We start from the raw sequence: 20,607 nt of genomic DNA on the forward strand, positions 1-20,607 counted from the left end.
CTCTCCTGCTTCTGGTCTGCTTTCTGTGGTTCCCACCACCCACAGGTTAGAGGCTGGTTTTGGTCTGGTTAACATTAATTGGTGTCAGAAATGGGATTGGATGTGGAACCAGCTCATTGAACTCTCTAGTACCAGTAGAACTGGACTAGATGCCACCAGAGATTTCTCCAGGGTCCAATCCTGCTCCATTCTCCTGAATTTGCCCTTGATTGATCTCATCTTTCTTTATAAGGAAAACTCAAGGGCCCCTCCCTTGACCCAGTTCTCAAAAGGATATCCTATGCACGCCTCTGTTTTCTACTGCTTTCTATAAATTTGTTGCTATGTGCTTCTGGTTTTTGTTGTTTTGTCCTTCATGCTTCAGAGCCCTGTGCCTCCCTTAACTATTCCAGCATGCTCTGTTAGGCTCCAGCCATTTCTTATTTTCTCCTTTCTATGTTAGTATATTCCTTTTACTTTATCTTCTTTTCCCCCTCTTCAAATCCTTTGAACAGAACCAATCCATCTCTACAGCTTCTATTTTTCTTATTTAACTCTCTGAGAACCCTTTGAGAGCATTAAGTCTCTGAGGAGACATTTGTTACAACCACCCACACACACATATATCCCCATTAGAATGTTAGCACTCCAACACCATGTAGCTACTTAACTAATTCACAGAAAGTCATCCTTTCTCATTTCTCTTCACTCCTGTTTTTTCACTGCAGTGTTTTCAGACATCTCCAGGCTTTTCATCAGAAATGCTTGAAAGTTCTGTATTCCATTAAAAATCCTTGTCTGTCCAGTATGATTATACTCTACTATGCAGGGTAAAGTCTTCTTGAATATAAGACTCCATCTTTTCTCTTTCAGAATATTGCATTCCAAGAGATCTCCTCTAGTTTATGCTAGCACCTGTGATGTCTGCTGTGAGCCTGACTGTGGATCCTTCATAATGAACAGCTCTTTTGGGGGAAATGTTTGCAGTATTTTTTCTTTGACATGGGAGCCCTGGAGTTTAGCTATGGCACTCAAGGGATTTTTCCTTTTGGGTTTTATTCGAAGAGGTGATCAGTAGAGTCTTTCTATCTATGCCTCTGGTACATCTGGCACTTTTAATTTATAATTTCCTGAAAAATAATGTGTACATTCTCCTTTTTGGTCACGAATTTCAATGATTTTCAATGGCCAAGGATTCTTAAATGATGTCTCCTCGATTTTTTTTTCACATTAGTTGTTTTTTGAATGAGATACCTCACATTTTTTTTCTATTTTTTCAAATCTTTGATATTAATAAGGAAAACATGGGGCAGCTAGGTGGCACAGTAGATAGAGTGCTGGGCCTGGAGTCAGAAACACCTGAGTTCAAAGCCAGCCTTAGACTCTTAATATCTGTGTGACCCTAAGCAAGTCACTTATTCTCTTTTTGCATCAATTTCCTCACCTGTAAAATGAATTACAGAAGGAAATGGCAAACCACATCAGTATCTTTACCAAAAAAAACCCCAGATGGAATCATAAAAAGTTGGGCACCATGGAAATGACTGAACAACAACAATGAAAAAAAATGATATTATGCCAAAAAGACCCACAGACAACAAACCTATACCAGGAAAAGAAAAAAAAAATATATATATATATATTCTCCAGGTGCCTTAGTATCCAGATTCATAAAGCAGACATTATCTGCTCTACAAGAAGACACAGATGGTGACACATATGTGACAAGAGTTTTTGGTTTTGTGTGAAGCAAACAAGAAAGATAAACAAAAGTCAAGATATAATATTGGACTGACTTTGGTGTCAGAAAGACCTGGGTTTCAATCCTATGTGATGATGGGCAAAGATCCTTAGCCTTTTATTGTACTTAAAACAAATCCCTAAATTATAGCTGTCTTTACCCTGGGATCTATGACCTCGTATGGTTGTTTTGAAAAAAAAATTTTGATGATTGCATTTGAACATAATTTTCTGTATTTTATTTTATATACTTAAAAACATTATTCTGCAAAGGGATCCATAGGCTTCACCATATTGCCAAGGGGTCCAGGACACAAAAACTGTTAAGAACTCCTGCTTTTAACCATTATTTATAAAGGAGTTACTACTCTCCACAGAAGGAGTTTCCATCATCAGAATTTCCCAAGAAATTGTGACAGTGTTACTGGTCCAGACCAAAATCAAAAAAGGTTAATATGAGGTCAACTGTCAAAAATAGCTAACAGAATCTTAGGCTGCATCAGTAGGAGTACAATGGTCTTATCATGGGAAGTGATATTCTCACTGTACCTCAAACTAGTCAGATCCCATGTGCAATCTCATGTTCCATTTTAGGCCCTTTGTTTTCAGAAGTTTGGGTTTTAGAGCGAGGAAGAATCTGTGAGGTTATATAAGTCCACTCCCTCTCCCCATTAGAAAAAGGAGGAAACTAAACCCCATGGTGGCTAAATTTACCCAAAGTCAGGAAGGCCAAAAGAATGAGAACCAGGATTTGACTCTAGATGCTCTGGTTTCAATTCTCATCTTGTTCTGCTGCAGGACCAGTTAGAGCTCATGCTGAGGAAGATGATGAGGAAGGTGGAAGTTGTGGACATGATGGCCCAGAAGGAAGAATTCAAAGAATAAAGGATGTTTGGCTGGAAGAGAGAAGGTTTAGGAAGGGCATGGTCACTCTCATTGGAAATATGGAGGGATGTCATACATAAAAGGAATTAAATACCTTCTTGTCCCCAGAGAACAAAGTTGGTACCTACAGGCGTCAGTTACAAGGAGAAAGATTTCAGCTCAAGTAAAAAGGAAGAATGTCCTGATAATTTGAGCTGAACCCACCATGGAATGGGTTGAGAGGGTGAGTTCACCCTCATGGGAAGTGGCTATAGTGTCAGAGATATTACAAGGGGGATTCACTCTTCAGGTAGAATGTTGGACTCTAAAGTTGCTTCCAAATCTTATGATTCTCTGAAGGCCTCACCTTAAAATGTGACTAATATATGCTATAACATTAGAAACTGCTGCTTTCCTGTTAAGGGAAAACCTGACTACACATTTAATTGGGAAGTAATACTGCTTTAAAATTTGCAAAGTGCTTTACAAATATTGTCTCCTTGGACCTTCACAGCAGTTCTAGGAGGTAGGTATTATTATAATCATCTCAATTTTATAGATGAAATAACTGAGGCAGGCAGAGGGTAAGAGACTTGCCCAGGGTCACACAGCTAGGAAGGGTCTGAAGCTGCATTTGAACTTGGCTCTTCATCTCCAGGTCCAGTTCTGAAACTATAGCACCAAGGCCCAGAATCTGGTCAGGGTATTTTCCCCATGTAATGGGACCAGACCTTTTGAGATCTCATCACATATTGTCATTATTCCTTTTTGGATGCTTTACTTTGTTACAATTAGTAATGTTAAAAGAAGAACGGCTTGTGGCTTATTCTGTAAATGCCATCAAAGAAACATGGCATGACAAAAGTTTATGATATTGTATGTACTGTGATAAAAATTGGTTATTTAATGTGTTTATGTATGTACTGGAGCCCATTGTTAACTCCTTAAGTGAGATATCATCCTCCTGGTGAGGAAATTAATAACGAGTGAATGTAAAATATAAGAAACTGGGTTCTGATGTGAATTTCTTAAACAGAACAATTGGTCAAGGTTCCAATTTTGAATTTCTAAAATGATCAGGGTTATAAGGATTAGAAATGGTAATTTAAAATTGTGCTAAGGTGACTTTTGTAGGAGAATGGACAGAAAGCTGGTTCCTATAACAAGACAAGAGGAAGACGCTGGGATGCTGTGCAGAGCAAATGCCAAGGACCAGAAGACTTTTGATGCTCCCTGCCGGACAGCTATATAGGAAAAGACTTTTTGAATCTTAAAGGGACAATTGCATCATCGTTTAGCTTTGGGTCTCTGTATCTGTATTTACAAAGGGGACCGCCCCCTTTGATTTGTCAATGCATCAGAGATTTTGAGGAATGGAAACCTTAGAAAAGGGTAACGAGGAAGCAATTTATATCAGCAATGATGTGTAAAGCCTTCAAAATCATAAGAAATCAGAGGGGGTACTGAATGGCGTGGATAATTGTGAAGATTTCACAGGGTATGTCTAAGGGAGTAGGAGAGGTTTGGGATTTGGCTTTGTGATTCTGGAAGGTCAGGGCCTGAAGCTGTGGGCATGCCTTTCCCCCTCTCTCTAAGATGTTAGAAGATAATGAACTTCCTGTGAGCTATTTGTTCTCTGCTCCAGGAAGGTCTCTCTTCTCCCCCCACCCCACTTCTTCTCCTAGACTTTCAGATGCCACCCTGGCAGTTGAGTTCTGATAGGGAAAAACCTGAATGGACCAGATCAACCTTGGTCTTCTGTGTAGTTTTCGTGCCTAGACTGTAAGCCCACCTCCCAGTCAATGGTGAGAAGGGATAGAGGTGGGTGGGAATCTTTTCATTAAAGAGTATAAATTAAGGCAGGTTCCCTTTTACCTTGCCTCCTCCATTATGGAGGTGTGCCCAAATCTTGCAACGTTTGTAAAATAAATTTACTTTGTTTCTCCTAAAGATGTCTCTCCTGTTACTTAAAAATCCTGTCCCAAATACTACATTGAGGTGGGCTTACTGGTTTTGGAATATAATTACTGCTATATCGAATTGGATCCACTTGTCCTGGGATTAGATCCTCTGTTGTCTAAATAAATGTTATAATTCCTCTGCCTTCTACTTAGAGGGTTTTTCATACTTTCCAATTAAGAATCATACAGGCATATTCATGGTCATCCTCGAGGTCATGAATCTTGTGTTACTGATACACCTTGTAACAAAGAAAAGAGTGAAAGGAAATTAATTGAAACAGTGACCTTGTCCAAGGCCTAGATCCCTTTGCCCTTGTTATCTCTCTGTCCCTTAAGAAGAGGAATGTATCTGCTCACTGGGAAACAAGATTATGTTTTGCCATTCCTCAGAACTCTGTCCTTCTGTCCAAATCAACAAGTCACCAAGAATTTACTAAGAGCCTGCTATGTGTCAGCTACTGTGCTAGGCCCTGAGGACAGAAAGAGAAGTAAAACCATGCCCTGTCCTCAAAGAGCTCACCTTCTACTTGAGGCTATAGTATGTGCATAAATAATTAAATAGGAGCCAATTGGAGGAAGAGAGGGAGTGTGATATAATAGAGATCAAAGCTCAAAGCCAGGAAGATTTGGATTAGAGTCCTACTTCTGATACTAGCTGACCTTAGGCATGTTACCCTCTCAGTGAGTGCTCTAGGATATTCTTTTTTCCATTCATTTTTTTACATATTTAAAAAAAGTTTAACATTAATTTTCTAAAATTTGAGTTCCAAATTCTCTCCTTTCCTCCATTCCCTACCCCAGCCATTGAGAGGGCAAGCAATAGGATATGCATTATAGATGCAAAATCATGTAAAACATTCCCATATTAGCCCTGTTGAAAAAAAAAAAAAAGGCAAGAAAAATAAAGTGAAAAAAAAGCTTCAATCTTTAATCAGAGTTCATCAGGTCTATCTCTATGGTTGGACAGAAGTTCTCATCATGAGTCCTTTGAAATTGTCATGGATTATTGTACAGATCAGAGTAGCTAAGTCTTTCACACTTGATTTCTGTTACAATATTGCTGTGGCTGTATACAATGTTCTCTTGGTTCTGCTCATTTCACTTTGCATCGGTTCATATCAGTCCATAGACTTCTTCCCAGGTTTTTCTGAAACCATCCCCTTATCAGAATTAATTATTGATTTAATACTTTATATTTTATTTCACTCTGTAATTGATTCTGTTCTACAACCATATTCTACATTCTGTATAACAAACCTCAGCCTCTTCTTTGTCTTAAAGTGAAGAAACATGAGTTCAAGTGTTCAGTCATCTTCCCTCACAGATGGATGTCAAGTTTATACCTCACAGATGGATGTCAAAGTCTATTCTCCCCACTGATAATTTTAATTAAAGAAAAACTCTGAGCTAAGTTCAGTACTCTCACAGAACACTTTCTCTCTAAGGGAACTGTTTTCCTAGCACTACCTGCAAATCATTTTGTGCTAAGGAAGCTTGTTATCCCTGGTAACTTCAGCTATTTTGAAACTCCATGACATCTGTGTGCTGTCCATGAGAGTGGAGAAGCTGACCTTGTCCCATTTTAGCTTATCATTGCCAATTATAAGTGGTCATGCCTCATTCTCAGGTGTCACTGAGTCTGCCAACCGTAGTCCACTATCAGTGTCCTTGGGATACAGCTAACCTATTCCTTTAAAACAGAGAAAGGTGTGCCTCTCTCTCTCTCTCTCTCTCTCTCTCTCTCTCTCTCTGTGTGTGTGTGTGTGTGTGTGTGTGTGTGTGTGTGTGTGTGTGTGTTTAAACCCCTTCCCTCAACATAACCAATCAGGATTCCTCACCCCCGAGGTGTTGTCAATCTTACAACCAACTGTATGAGTTTCTCATGTATTCTGTTCTGTTCTTTTTTCTATGCCCATAAAACTGAGTTGAATTTTCAATTCTTTGCCTTTAGCTATAAATTGTGGTAAGACATTAGACCTGTATTTACACATAGCACCCCTGATAATGAACCATTATATTCCTCAGAGAGATAATGCCTCAGTCTACCTTTTGTTGAATTTCATTTGTGACACCCTTCCTCATTTCTTTTTTTTTGGGGGGGGGGCAGAGCAATTAGGGTTAAGTGATTTGCCCAAGGTCACACGGCCAGTAAATGTGTCAAGTGTCTGAGGCCGGATTTGAACTTAGGTCTTCCTGACTCCAGGGCCAGTGCTCTCTATTCCCTGCACCACCTAGCTGCCCCTGTCCTCATTTATAACAACACAATAGTACTCCATCACCATCATATACCACAACTTATTCAGCAATTTCCAATTCTTGAGGCATGTAAGTAGCAGAAAAGTTGCCAGCCTGCACTGGTAGAGGGTGTTTACTCACTGAGAGTTCCCTGTACTAATGAAATCACCAACTCAGTCCATTTTGCTGTCCTTGAGGAAGGAGAAAACACTGACAGCTTTGGGGGAACAAGGAAGGCCACATGGAAAAAGTGTCACCTGAGCAGAGCACTGAAGGAAGGTCAGGATTCTACTAGGCAGTGATGAGGAAGAAGTGTATTCCAGTCCTAGAGCATGACCTGTGCGAAGAGGAGCTTAGGTGACGAGATGGAATGCCAACTTCAGATGATAATAAAAAGACCATTTGGGTGGAATGTGGAGTAAATGGAGGGGAGGAACATGAAATACACATGTAAAGGTAGAATAGAGCTAGATTATGAAGGACTTTAATCGCTGGGGTAAGGAATTTGAATTTTCTGCTAGAGACAATGGGGAGTGTGAAAATTGTAATCTTTATATTGTTTGATGTTATAGTTATAATACTAGAACTCCAATAAGGAGTCACTTAGGCTTAGTGGTCCTAAGTCCCTTAAAACCTATAGTGGAAGTCAGACGAGGTTGAACTCTACTGGTCTGACCTGTGTTAACATCTGGATAAAACTTCTGAGCAGTTTCAGCCATAAGAGGGTTTGGCTTCACTTTGGGGAATTTCTCCTGTGAATAGCTCTTAATTCCCACTCAAAAAACCTGGATAATGCTATAGCAACCATCTGGCTAGTAGCTACTGTGGCTGAAAAAGGCCAGCAGTGACCAGCACACAGAAGGCTGCTAACACAAGTTCTTTTGTTGGGCTTTACTAAGGAAAGTAACTTTATGGGGTTAACAGTCTCAATTTAATCAAACATACAAATATCATTCACCTAGTTCTGGAGGAAAAGCCAGCAACCTGAACTTCAGAGCAAATACAAACAAATTACAAACATACATTATAACTAGACCAAATACAAACCAACATATGGGTTAGCAAAGCAAGGGGGGCGGGAGGGAGGGGCAGTTACAAGGGCTTGCCCAGGGTCACATGCCACTCTTCCAGTGAGTGAGAGCCCCAAGGGAAGACGCCAACCTCTTAAGTTTATATATTCTGTTCAGGATCAAAGGGTATCACAACATGGGAATCACCCACTTAACCCAGAAGGCACAAACATTTGAATTAAATCCAGGTGGCCTAGGCTTTCCCTTGAGGCAAGGAGGTCATCAAAGACCCCTGATTTAATCAAAGAAACAAAGGCCAGACTCTTCAAGGGCACTTGGTTAAATAAGTGCTAAAAGAGAAAACAGTAAAGGAAAGTCCCACCTTAATTACTGATACAAATGCACCACCTGATTCCTTTCTGTAAACACATGTACAACTCAAAGAGGAAGGAAACATTTACAAGTCAAAGAGAACAAAAGGAACTTGTTATCAGAGCTCATGAAAGAGGCTGCCCCCTGACTGTGGGCCCTTCCACAGAGCCCTGAACAGCCTCAGCCACTTACTGTCTTGTGGGGCTCCCAAGTCTGGAAGCTGCAGCTCCTGCTAGGTTGAGTTAGGTAGAGGTCTTGGTGTTACCCTTTGTCTTTCCCCTCTGCAGACCTTTCCAGCTTGAAGCAGCAGCAGCAGCAGCAGCAGCAGTAGTCCTTCCTGCAATTCTCTGGCCTCCTTCTCTGCCTTTGTTTCTTTGTAGTACTTAGCAGGTAATAAAGCTATTCATTTCCCCACTTCACTTCTTCTAGGGGGTCTCTCTGCCCCTAGGGAGGCATAATTTAAAGGTTCCTTGTTGCAAGTGACACTGGTTCCCCCTAGATTACATTTCAAACAAAGCACCAGACCTGGATCCCTGTTCTAAAGCCTCTGCCTTGCATTGGCTCCTATATTCTTCCCCCTTTTGACACTTCTCCCCCCACCCCACCCCACCCCCAACTCTGGAGCCAGGAATACATCCTACCCTTCACTTCCTGAACTGCATTCCGTTCTACTTGATACCAAGATGGGACACTGACTCTTGTCCATTTCCCCTTAGGCATCCAGTAACAGGTTCCCCACCCTCCCCTTACCTGGAGAAGCTCATATATTTGTTTAGTTTTAAATAATACTTTTTTTCCAATTACCTGTAAAGATAAATTTAAATGTTCATTTTTAAACAAAATTTTGAGTTTCAAATATTTTTCCTTTCTCATCACTTCCCTCCCTAAGACAGTAAGCAATTTTATATACATTATATGTGCACAATCATGTAAAACATGTTAACGTATAAGTCATCTTGTGAAAGAAGAAACAGAAGAAAAAGAAAAGAAAAATGAAAAAAAAAGCAGAATGTGAAAAACAGTTTGCTTTGATTTGCATTCAGACTCCATTAATTCTTTCTCTGGATGTTGACACAATTTGTAGTGTGAGTCTTTTGGAATTGTCTTGGGTCATTGTATTGCTGAGAACTAAGTCAATCATTGCTGATCATTGAACAATGTCTGTATAACTGTGTAAAAATGTTCTCCTAGTTCTGCTCACTTCACCAACATCAGTGCATGTAAGTCTTTCCAAGTTTTTCTGACATCACCTCATTCATCATTTCTTGTAGCACAATGGTATTCTATTACATTCATATACCACAACTTGTTCAGCCATTCCCCCCAACTGATGGATATCCCCTCCATTTCCAATTCTTTGCCACCACAAAAAAGGCTGCCATGAATATTTTTTTACATGTATGTGCTCTCCCTTCCCTTTTTTATCTCTTTGATATAGTAGCAGTAGTGGTGGTATTGCTGGATTAATGTTTTATAGCCCCTTGGGCATAATTCCAAATTGCTCTCCAGAATGGATGGATCAGTTCACAACTGCGCCAACAGTGTATTAGCTTGCCAATTTTCCCAGATCCTCTCCAACATTTATCATTTTACTTTTATGCCCTATTAGCCACTTTGATAGGTGTGATGTGGTACCTCAGAGTGTTTTTGATTTGTATTTCTCTAATCAATAGTGATTTAGAGCATTTTTTCATGTGACTATAGATAGTTTTAATTTCTTCATCTGAAAACTGCCTGTTCATATCTTTGACCATTTGCCAATTGGGCAATAGCTTGTATTTTTTATAAATGTGAATCAGTTCTCCATATATATGAGCAATGAGGTCTTTATCAGAGACTCTGCTTGTAAAAATTATTTCCCAGCTTTCTGCTTTCCTTCCAATCTTGGTTGCATTAGTTTTGTTTGTGCAACCTGTTTTAAACTTTATATAATCAAAATTGTCCATTTTACATCTCATAATGCTATCTCTTGTTTGGTCATAAATTCTTCCCTTCTCCATAGATCTGATGGTAAGCTATTCTATTCCTTGCTCTCCTAATTTGCTTAAATTATAAACATTTATGCCTAAATCACGAATCCATTTTGACCTTACCCTTGTCTTTGTTATGGTGTAAGATGTTTATCTATACTTAGTTTCTGTCATACTGTTTTCCAGTTTTCCCAGCAGTTTTTGTCAAAGAGCAAGTTTATTCTAGAAGCTAGAGTCTTTGTGTTTATCAAAGAGTAGATTATTATGTTTATTTACTGCTATGTCTTGTGTACCTAATCTATTCAACTGATCCACCACTCTGTTTCTCAGTTAGTACCAGATAGTTTTTATGATTGACTCTTTATAATATGGTTTAATATCTGGTATGGCTAGGCCTCCTTCCCTAGCCTTTCTTTTCATTAATTCCCTTGAAATTCTTGACCTTCTGTTCTTCCAGATGAATTTTGTTATGATTTTTCTAGCTTTATTAAACAATCTTTGGTAGTTTGATTTATATGGCACTGAATAAGTAAATTAATTTAGGTAGAACTGTCATTTTTGTTTTATTGTGTCAGCTTAACCATGAACAATTGACATGTTTCCAATTGTTTAAATCTGACTTTATTTGTGGAAAAAGTATTTTGTAATTGTGTTCATGTAATTCCTGGGATTTTCTTGTCAGATTGACTTCCAAGTATTTTATATGGTCTACAGTTATTTGAAATGGAATTTCTCTTTCTATCTCTTGCTGCTGGACTTTGCTGACAATATATAGAAATGCTGATGCTTTGGGGGGTATATTTTATATCCTTCAACTTTGCTAAAGTTTTTTTAGTTGATTTTCTAGGATTCTCTAAATATATCATTATATCATCTGCAAAGGGTGATAGTTTTGTTTCCTCCTTGCCTGTTCTAATTCCTTCAACTTCTTTTTCTTCTCTTATTAGTAAAGGTAACATTTCTAGTACAATATTGAATAATAGTGGGGATAATAGACATCCTTGATTCACCCCCGACCTTATTGGGAAAGCTTCTAGCTTATCCTCATTACATGTAATGCTTCCCAATGGCCTCTAACCTGGGAATAACTGGAGCCTAACAGAATAGACTAGAACAGTTGTCTAGGGGAGGCACAGGGCTTTGAAAATGCAGGAAAAAAATGAGAGGCACACAGCAGCAAATTTATATAGGCAGACAGAAAACAGGAGTGTACACAGGATGTCCTTTACAGAACTGAGTCAAGGGGGGCACCCCAAAATTTTCCTCATAAAGAAAGATGAGCTCAGTCAAGAATGAGTTTGGGAGATTCAGCAGGAACAAAGGGAAGAGGACTCACTGGATTGGGGCTGGGGGTATGATGGACTCTGGAGAAATCTCTGTAGGCACCTAGTTTACTCCCATTGGTACTATAGAGTCCAATGACCCAGTTCCATGTCCAAACACATTTCTGACACCAATTAGTGTTAATCAGACTGGAAGCTCCCTCTAACCTTGGGTAGCAGGAGCCACAGAAAGCAGGTCAGAGGCAGGAGAGTTAGGAAACAGATAGAAGTTTAATTTTGAAGTGAGGCAACTCTTACAACCAGAAATCCTCCTGAGAATGACAGATTCACATGTTGAGGGAAAAGCAATACTTCTATAGATAAAGCCTGGGTGGGGGGCATTAATGGGGGAAGGGATTGATCACAACATAATCAATCTTGGGTCTTGAGTAGCAGCTCCCACTGCAGGCTCATGGATGGACAATGCAAGTGTTCCTGGCTCCTGTTGGAATAGTCTCCAAGTTGACTGTTTCACAGCAGGGTACAGAGTCAGTTAGTGTGGTGAGAACAGTAATGCTGTACTTTGCTTGGTTTACTTTGAAGTTACAAGAAACAGGGATTGTGAGCATGTCAAGAGGTGTAATGGATGGCCTTATCCTGCAGCACATTGGCTCTCTGGAACAGGCATCATCAGACTGGAAAAGAATCATAGGTAGGGAAGGTTTGGGGAGAGGCCATATGTTTTTAGCCAGTTCTTAAAGGATGAGTATGATGAGAGTGATGGCCAAGAAAATGGGAAATTCTTTCAGATGGAAAAGTGCCCAGAGTGGAGCTGTAAATGAACTCCTAACAGTACAAAATGAGTTTTGAATTCTTGCCTTCTCCTGGCTGTTCCTGGCTGCCTGTTCCCATAATCTGAAATGAGAAATTAGAAAATTATATCTGGTACTGTAAAATATCAGGATACATTCTTCTGAAAAGCATTACTCTTTGGCAAACAGGAGACTTGGGTTCAACTAATGTCTGAATCCCTTATTAACCATGTGACCTCTGTTACTTAACCTCACTTTGTGTCAGCAGTTCACACAGTAGAAACTAGATATGAAATAATTCTGGTAGTAAACTTCATAGTAAACCATGACAGAATAAATCTCACAACAATGATAACAATTTTGCTAAGTATGCTTTCATCATTCTCAGCCTCCATTTGGGAGTTTTCCTGTTTTTTCTTAAACTGCTCTTCTTCAAAAGTCTTGATTTTCTTCTCAAATTCTTCCTTTTGCATCTTATCCTGTTCCTTTTCTTCTTTCCATGTTTCCTTTTCCTTCTCAAATTCATCAAATGTCTTCTCATAGGAATGGGTGTTGTAGTTTGTCAAAGGCTTTTTCTGCGTCTATTGAGATGATCATATGGTTTCTGCTAGTTTTGTTGTTGATATGGTCAATTATGCTAATAGTTTTCCTGATATTGAACCAGCCTTGCATTCCTGGAATAAATCCTACCTGGTCATAGTGTATTATTCTCGTGATGAGTTGCTGCAATCTTTTTGCTAATATTTTATTTAAAATTTTTGCATCAATATTCATTAGAGAAATTGGTCTATAATTTTCTTTCTCTGTTTTGACTCTACCTGGTTTGGGTATTAGTACCATATTTGTGTCATAAAAAAATTTGGTAGGGCTCCTTCTTCACCTATTTTCCCAAATAGTCTACAAAGTATTGGAATTAGTTGTTCTTTAAATGTTTGATAGAATTCACATGTAAAACCATCTGGCCCTGGAGATTTTTTCCTAGGGAGTTCATTGATGGCATGCTCAATTTCTTTTTCTGATATGAGGTTATTAAGAAATTTCACTTCCTTTTCCGTTAGCCTGGGCAGTTTATGTTTTTGTAGATATTCATCCATATCTCTAAGGTTGTCAAATTTATGGGCATACAGTTGGGCAAAATAATTCCTAATTATTGTTTTGATTTCCTCTTCATTAGAGGTGGCCTCACCCTTTTCATTTTTGATACTGGTAATTTGATTTTCTTCTTTCTTTTTTTTAATCAAATTGGCCAAAAGTTTATCAATTTCTTGGTTTTTTCATAAAACCAGCTCTTTGTTTTATTTATTAATTCAATAGTTTTCTTGGTTTCAATTTTATTAATCTGTTCTTTGATTTTCAGTATTTCTAATTTGGTATTTAATTGGGGGTTTTCAATTTGCTCTTTTTCTAGCTTTTTCAGCTGTATGCCCAGATCATTGATCTCCTTTTCCCCTATTTTATTCATGTAGGCATTTAGGGATATAAAACTTCCCCTAAGAACTGCTTTAGCTGCATCCCATAAGTTTTGGTATGTTGTTTCATTATTGTCATTCTCTTGAATGAAGTTATTAATTGTTTCTCTGATTTGTTCCTTGGCCCACTCATTCTTTAGAATTAAATTATTTAGTTTCCAATTAGTTTTTAGCTTATTTTTCCATGGTTCTTTATTAAAAATGATTCTTATTGCACCATGATCTGAAAAGGATGCTTCCACTACTTCTGCTTTTCTGCACTGGATTGTGAGGTTTTTATGCCCTAGTACATGGTCAATTTTTGAGTATGTGCCATGTACTTTTGAGAAGAAAGTATATTCCTTTTTATCCCCATTCAGTTTTCTCCAGAGGTCTATCATATGTGCCTTTTCTAAAATTCTGTTTACCTCCTTAACTTTTTTCTTATTTGAGGTTAGATTTATCAAGTTCAGAAAGGGGGAGGTTGAGGTCTCCCAATATTATAGTTTTGCTGTCTATTTCTTCCTGTAACTCCCTTAACCTCTCCTCTAAGAATTTGTATGCCTTATCACTTGGTGCATATATGTTAAGCAATGATATTGCTTCATTGTTTATGGTGCCTTTTAGCAGGATATAATGTCCTTCCTTATCTCTTTTAATTAAATCTATCTTTACTTTTGCTTTGTCTGAGATTAGGATTGCTACACCTGCTTTTTTTACTTTAGCTGAGGCACAATATATTTTACTCCAGCCTTTTACCTTTACCCTATGTGTATCCCCCTGTTTCAAATGCGTTTCTTGTAAACAGCATATTGTAGGATTATGGTTTTTAATCCATTCTGCTATCTGCCTCTGTTTTATGAGAATGTTCATCCCCTGCATGTTCAGAGTTATGATTTCTAACTGTGTCTTTTTCTCCATCCTAATTCCCCCTGTTTATGCTTTTATTTCTCCCTTTCCCCTTCTCCTCCTCAACAAAATTTTGCTTTTGACCGCCGCCTTCCTCAGTTTACCCTCCCTCTTTATTCCCCTCCTTTATCTTACCATTTCCCACTTGCTACTTCTCCTCTCCCTTCTGACCACCCCCCTCCCTTTTTCCCCCCTTCCCCTCCTACTTCCCGTAGGACAAGTTAGATTTCTAAACTTATCAGGGTATGTTATTCCCTTCTTGAACTAGATCAGGTGACAGTAAAGCTCAAATACTGCTCTTCTCCCTCCCTTCTTTCCCTCTACTATAATATGTTTTTGTGCCACTTCATTTGGTGTAATTTACCCTTTTCTCCTACCTCCTTAGCACTTCTCTCATAGCCCTGCCTTTATATCTCTTACTTAGATTTTATATCTTTACATCAGTTAATTTATACAGGCATTCACAACCTATGTATATCCCTTTCAATTGTCATAATAGCTGTACCATCCTCAAGACTGACTTATATATGTATATATATATAAAACATACTTAAGATGATATAATCCCACATAAAGATGTAAACAACCTGCCCTTATTGGTTAATAAGGTTTGTGGGGTTTTTCCCCCTGGTTACCTTTTTATGTCTCTGAGTTTTGTATTTGGAGATCAAATTTTCCATTGAGTTCTGGCCTTTTCATCAGGAAGGTCTGGAATTCCCTTATTTCATTGATTGTCCATCGCCTTGCCTGAAAAATTATGCTTAGTTTTGCTGGGTAGTTGATCCTTGGTTGTAGTCCCAGCTCCTTTGCCCTTCGGAATATCAGATTCCAATTTCTCCTGTCTTTTAATGTGGAAGCTGAGAGATCCTGCATGATCCTGACTGTAGTTCCACGATATTTGAATTGCTTCTTTTTGGCTGCTTGCAGTATTTTCTCCTTGAGTTTATAGTTCTGAAATTTGGCTATAATATTTCTTGGTGTTTTCAGTTTGGGATCTCTTTCAGGGGGTGATCGGTGAATTCTTTCAATGACTATTTTGCCCTCTGGTTCTAGGACCTCTGGGCAGTTGTCTTTGATAATTTCTTTGAAGATACTGTCAAGGCTCTTTTTTTCATTGTGGATTTCCAGTAGACCAATAACTCTTAAATTGTCTCTCCTGGATCTATTTTCCAGGTCAGTTGTTTTGCCAATCAGATATTTCACATTTTTTTCTATTTTTTCATTCTTTACGTTTTGTTTTACTACTTCTTGGTGCCTCATAGATTCATTAGCTTCCACTTGCTTAACTCTAATTTTTAGTGAGTTAGTGTTTTCATTTTGCTTTTGAGTCTCCTTTTCCAGTTGGTTGATTTTACCTCTCAGGGTGTCATTTTCTCTCTTTAGATTCTGTATCTCCGTAGCCATTTCACCAATCTTATTCTTTAGGGACTTGATTTGCTGGTAGAGTTGTGAGCTGATCCAGCCATTTTGGAGAGCAATTTGGAACTATGCCCAAAGGGCTATAAAAATGTTCATACCCTTTGACCCAGCAATACCACTTCTAGGGTTGTATCCCAAAGAAATCACACAAGCGGGAAAAGGACCCATATGTACAAGGATATTTATAGCGGCTCTTTTTGTGGTAGCCAAGAATTGGAAATCAAAGGGATGCCCATCAATTGGGGAATGGCTGAACAAGCTGTGGATGATACAGACTTCGTAACAACCTGGAAAAACCTACACGACATAATGCTGAGTGAGTGGAGCAGAGCCAGGAGAACATTGTACACAACCACAGATATGGATTCCATGAGGACCAACCCTGACATACTTCGCTCTTCTCAGCAATGTAAGGTGCAAGGACAACTCCAGGGGGCTCACGATGGAGAATGCTGTCTTCATCCAGAGAAAGAACTGTGAAGTTTGAATACAGATCGAGGTGCACTACATGCTCGCCGTTTTTGCTTCTCTCTAGTTTTTGTTTTTGGGTTGGTTTTTTTTTTTTTGGTTCTGTTTCTTCTTTCTCATGATTCATTCCATTGGTCATAATTCTTCTCCACAGCTTGACTAGTGTATAAATTAATTCAATGCGAAGTTATACATGGTAGTTAAATGAGATTCCATGCCGTCTTGGGTAGGGAGGGGAGAAATTCCGGAACTCAAAATTATGTAGAACCGTGTGTGGTAAACTAAAAATAAAAAAAAATGTCTTCTCATAATTCTTCTCTCTCACTTTCAAACTGCTCCTTGTTGTGTTGCTGACAAGCCAATGTGTCTTTCTGGAGGAGTTGGTGTAGTGGGTGCACCCATTATTTTGCATCATCACCCCAATCATGGCCATAAGCTTTGAAACCTAGGGATCTGTCTGGACTCCACTAGCATCATTGTTAAATGCACAGCATCGGTTTTCACACTTCTCCAACAACTCCTTGAAATAGGAGTCCATCAATGCTTCTTACATAATCCCCTACACTTTCTTCTCCCAGGTCTTCTTTCCGAGTGAATACAATGATCCAAAACTCCACTGCTTCAGCTCCTAGAAGAAGATAAAGCTGTTCAATGGCTGCCTTCTCCTCCTGGGTGAAATGACCCAGTTGCAACACCAGGAGTAGAGCATGTGGGCCTGGAGAGAATACTGTCATGAAGCAAGCTATTTCTTTTAAATTGTCTTTCTCCTCAGTCTCAGTGTCAAAAATGCCTGGAGTATCAACAACAGCAATGTCCCTCCCTTTCCATCTGGTCCTGGCTTTCCTGCAGATTTGGTGACTGACCCTCCTGAAGCCTTGGACTTAAACTCTCTCCTGCTCAGGAGGGTGTTTCCTCTTGCACTTTTCCCAGCCCCTATTTTTCCCACAAGGACAATTCTGAGTTCTGGCTGCCTTGAGACTCTTCCAACGTTTTCTGGGTCTGTGGGAAAGAAGTAAGAAACGAGAATGAATGACTGGGTTTTGATAATTGTAATAAAGCCCTACTCAGAAATCCCAGCATGACAAGAAGGTGACCCTTATGTTTTGAAGTCTATGCCACTAGGGCACAAGCTGAGAAGGGTCCTAATAATCTGGACAAGTTTTGAGCATGGCTGGCTCTCTATTCATCCCATATTAGAATCTTTCTGTCATATGGAAGTTTATTCCTCCTTTCTCTAAAGAATCTGAATGACTATTTCATAGTGAGAATCCCAAAAGAGAAAAGCTATAATCACTTTTGAACTCTGAGTGCAGATAAAAGTACATATTTTTTCACTTCATTTATCTTGCTTTATATTTTCTTTTTTTGCAACATGGCAAATATGGATATATGATTGGCATGACTTTAAGTGTATAATGGGTCTTTTCAATGGGTTGTGTAAGGGGTGGATGGAGAGAGAATATTTGGGACTGAATATAAATAAAATTGAATTAAAAAGGACAAATGTAATTAGGAAATACTCAACAAAATAAATAAAATATAAATAAGAAAGGTTATTTCCCATTTCCTCTAGATTCTGAATTAGCACTTCACAGGCTCAATCCTAGAAAAAAAAACTACAAAAAAAATGTGAGCACCTCTATAAATCTCTGATTCCTCACTTAGGAGAACAACCCAAGGCCATTCTCCTACCACTTGACAGATAATTGGCAAGTTTCCTTTAAAGATTTTCTATGAGTTTTTGCTATTGTCTCTAAAACCAGTCAAAAAAGTCTCTCTATCTTGTCCAATGAACTTCATTGATGAGTACCCATCTTGGCTTAGATGAGCCATATCACCTGACAGCACAGATGAGTTTTTCTATAGCTCCATTGTCACCCATTCTTGAGTAAGTTGGGGAATCTTTCAGTTCCTTATGCTCTTCTTCTCAACCAGTTTCTGTGCTCCTACATTCCATAACCCAGACCTGGACACTGAGGTAGCAAATAACATCTTTATCCTCATGCGTCATCAGCTTGGAATCTCCACCTCCTGCCCAAACCCAAATTAGACTAGACTATCAGAGAAGGGATTTTTCATATACAATAAAGGGAAACTGAAAAATCATTTTTGGAAATGCCGTACTACCCCAATTCCAGATGAAGATTTGGAGCATTCTGATCTACAGTCCTGCTGGGCCTTGGGAAGCCATATAGGAGTGACTTTTAATTAATCATTTTTGAACATATAAATCTTATGGTTGGATTGTCTTTCCCCCCTTCCTGGTGTAGACTCTTGAGTTACCCCATAATCACTTCGCCAAATGAAAGAAGCAGGGAGGGTACCTTGAATAAGTCTTCTTCCTTAAAAAAATACAACACAACAAAACAAAAAACTTCCTCAAACTCAGAAATCCCTGGTTCTTATTGTTGCCAGTGAGGCACCTTAGTTGAGGTCTCCCTCTGTCTCCCCAATTAGGATTTTTCAGATAAGTGTCCACCTGAGTCAAACCAACTGTCTAGCACCTGGAATCATAAATGTGAAATTCCACATGCCTTTCCTTAGCTGGCCTCAAGTAGGAGGGGGCAACATTCCAGTCCTATAATGCAATTCTCTCCCACTTATCAGAGTGATCAAAGATCCCAGCACCCAGATCTGGAAGCGAAAGTAGCAGATAGTTCCTTTTCTCCCATCAGTCATCACCCTGTAACTTTCTCCCCTCCCCCATCTCAAAAGAAGAGAGCATCCCTTACACCCATCAGAAAAGGGATTTTCTTGTACAGAAGGGGGAAGCTGGGAAGCCAACTTAGGAGGAACCTCCCACCAGCACCCCAAGCTGAAAGCCAATGCCTTCATTAGAATGTAAGTTTTCCCCAATAGAATGTAAATGCCTAGAGAGCAAGAATTGCTTCTTTCTCTGTTTTTTTTTAATCACCCTCAGCACCAAGCACAGAGTTAGGTACTTATACTTAGTAAATACTTCTCATTTGATTGGGTTAATTAACTGTGGCATCTCTTTCCTGTCCCTAGCCAGCTGTAAAGAACATCCTTTAATGGATCTCTTTTAGACACCTAAGTCTCCCATGGGTTTTTCTTCCTTTCTCTTCCTAGTATAGATGCTACATTATCACATAATCACTGATGTGAAAAGGCCTTTTCTTCCTGGTGTAATTATTGAAATGGGTTTGAGGAACTGACTAAGTGCCCTTACTTCTAACCCCCCTGAACTCAGCTAGAGCCTTCATTCAGGCTTCTGCAGTTAGTGTCCTGACTTCAGGTCCATGGTAAGGGCAGGGTAGGGCAAGAGCATCACCCAGGGGTTGTTGGGGGTGGGAGTGGAGCCATGAAGAGGGAGGAACAGAGGGCTGTATATTTCTGTGAAAATAACAGGATTTTGATGGCAGGAGATGCCATCCTCCTAGGTTCATGGAATCCTCTTTCCAGAACACAGATCTCCTTCCTCTGTTAAATGTTGAGCCACAAGGCAGAAAGAAACTTGGGTCCAGTCAGAGGGCCCAGGGTGGTAGTGGAGAAGTGCAGTGAGGGACTAGGGAAAAAAGGCTCCAGGAGTCAGAATACATACAGAGGGTCCCAAAAAGCTTAGTGCAGTTTTAAGCTTTTACCACAGTCAGAGGGACCGGGGTGGTGAGGGAGCATTTTGGGAATGGGGAGGGAGGGGGGAAGGGAAATAAGTCTGCAGCCAACAGAAAAAAACAAACAACTGAACAAGTTTAATTCCTGAAATTTGATCAAGCACTAGGCTTAAAGGAGAAACAAAGACAAACGTTAGTCTCTGTCTGTATTAGGAGGGCAGAGTTTATAATTTCAAAGAAGATCATACATATGTCTGAAAGGTTCGGAACTGCTGGATATAAGAAACTCTCAAAGTAGGAGGCAGAAGAATCAAAGCATATATTTAGGCTCCACAGTAACCAACCCATGAACCAGCAACCCCATTTTGACATATTGATCAAAAGCTTCCAGGCCCAATAAGTCCACCTCACAAGAGTAACCAGGAGGCCACAGAGAAGCATGATGGTGTAAAGCAAAATCATATACATGCTTCCCCTCTATGGTAAAAAGATTACCCACTGGCCTCAAGTCCTTGTTCAGCTTCATCCCGTAGGTCAGCTCTGCTACTGGCAGCTCCTGCTTCAGCTGTGGCTGTAGCTATAGCAG

General features: G+C 39.4%; 1 pseudogene; it reads right to left on the reverse strand.

Annotated features, from left to right (window-relative positions):
* Window positions 1-12,023: 12,023 nt before the first annotated feature.
* Window positions 12,024-18,460, reverse strand: LOC118850939 (annotated as a pseudogene).
* Window positions 18,461-20,607: the final 2,147 nt, after the last annotated feature.

The sequence above is a fragment of the Trichosurus vulpecula genome, chromosome 5 (assembly GCF_011100635.1).
Source record: "Trichosurus vulpecula isolate mTriVul1 chromosome 5, mTriVul1.pri, whole genome shotgun sequence".
NCBI classification, from domain to species: Eukaryota; Metazoa; Chordata; class Mammalia; order Diprotodontia; family Phalangeridae; genus Trichosurus; species Trichosurus vulpecula.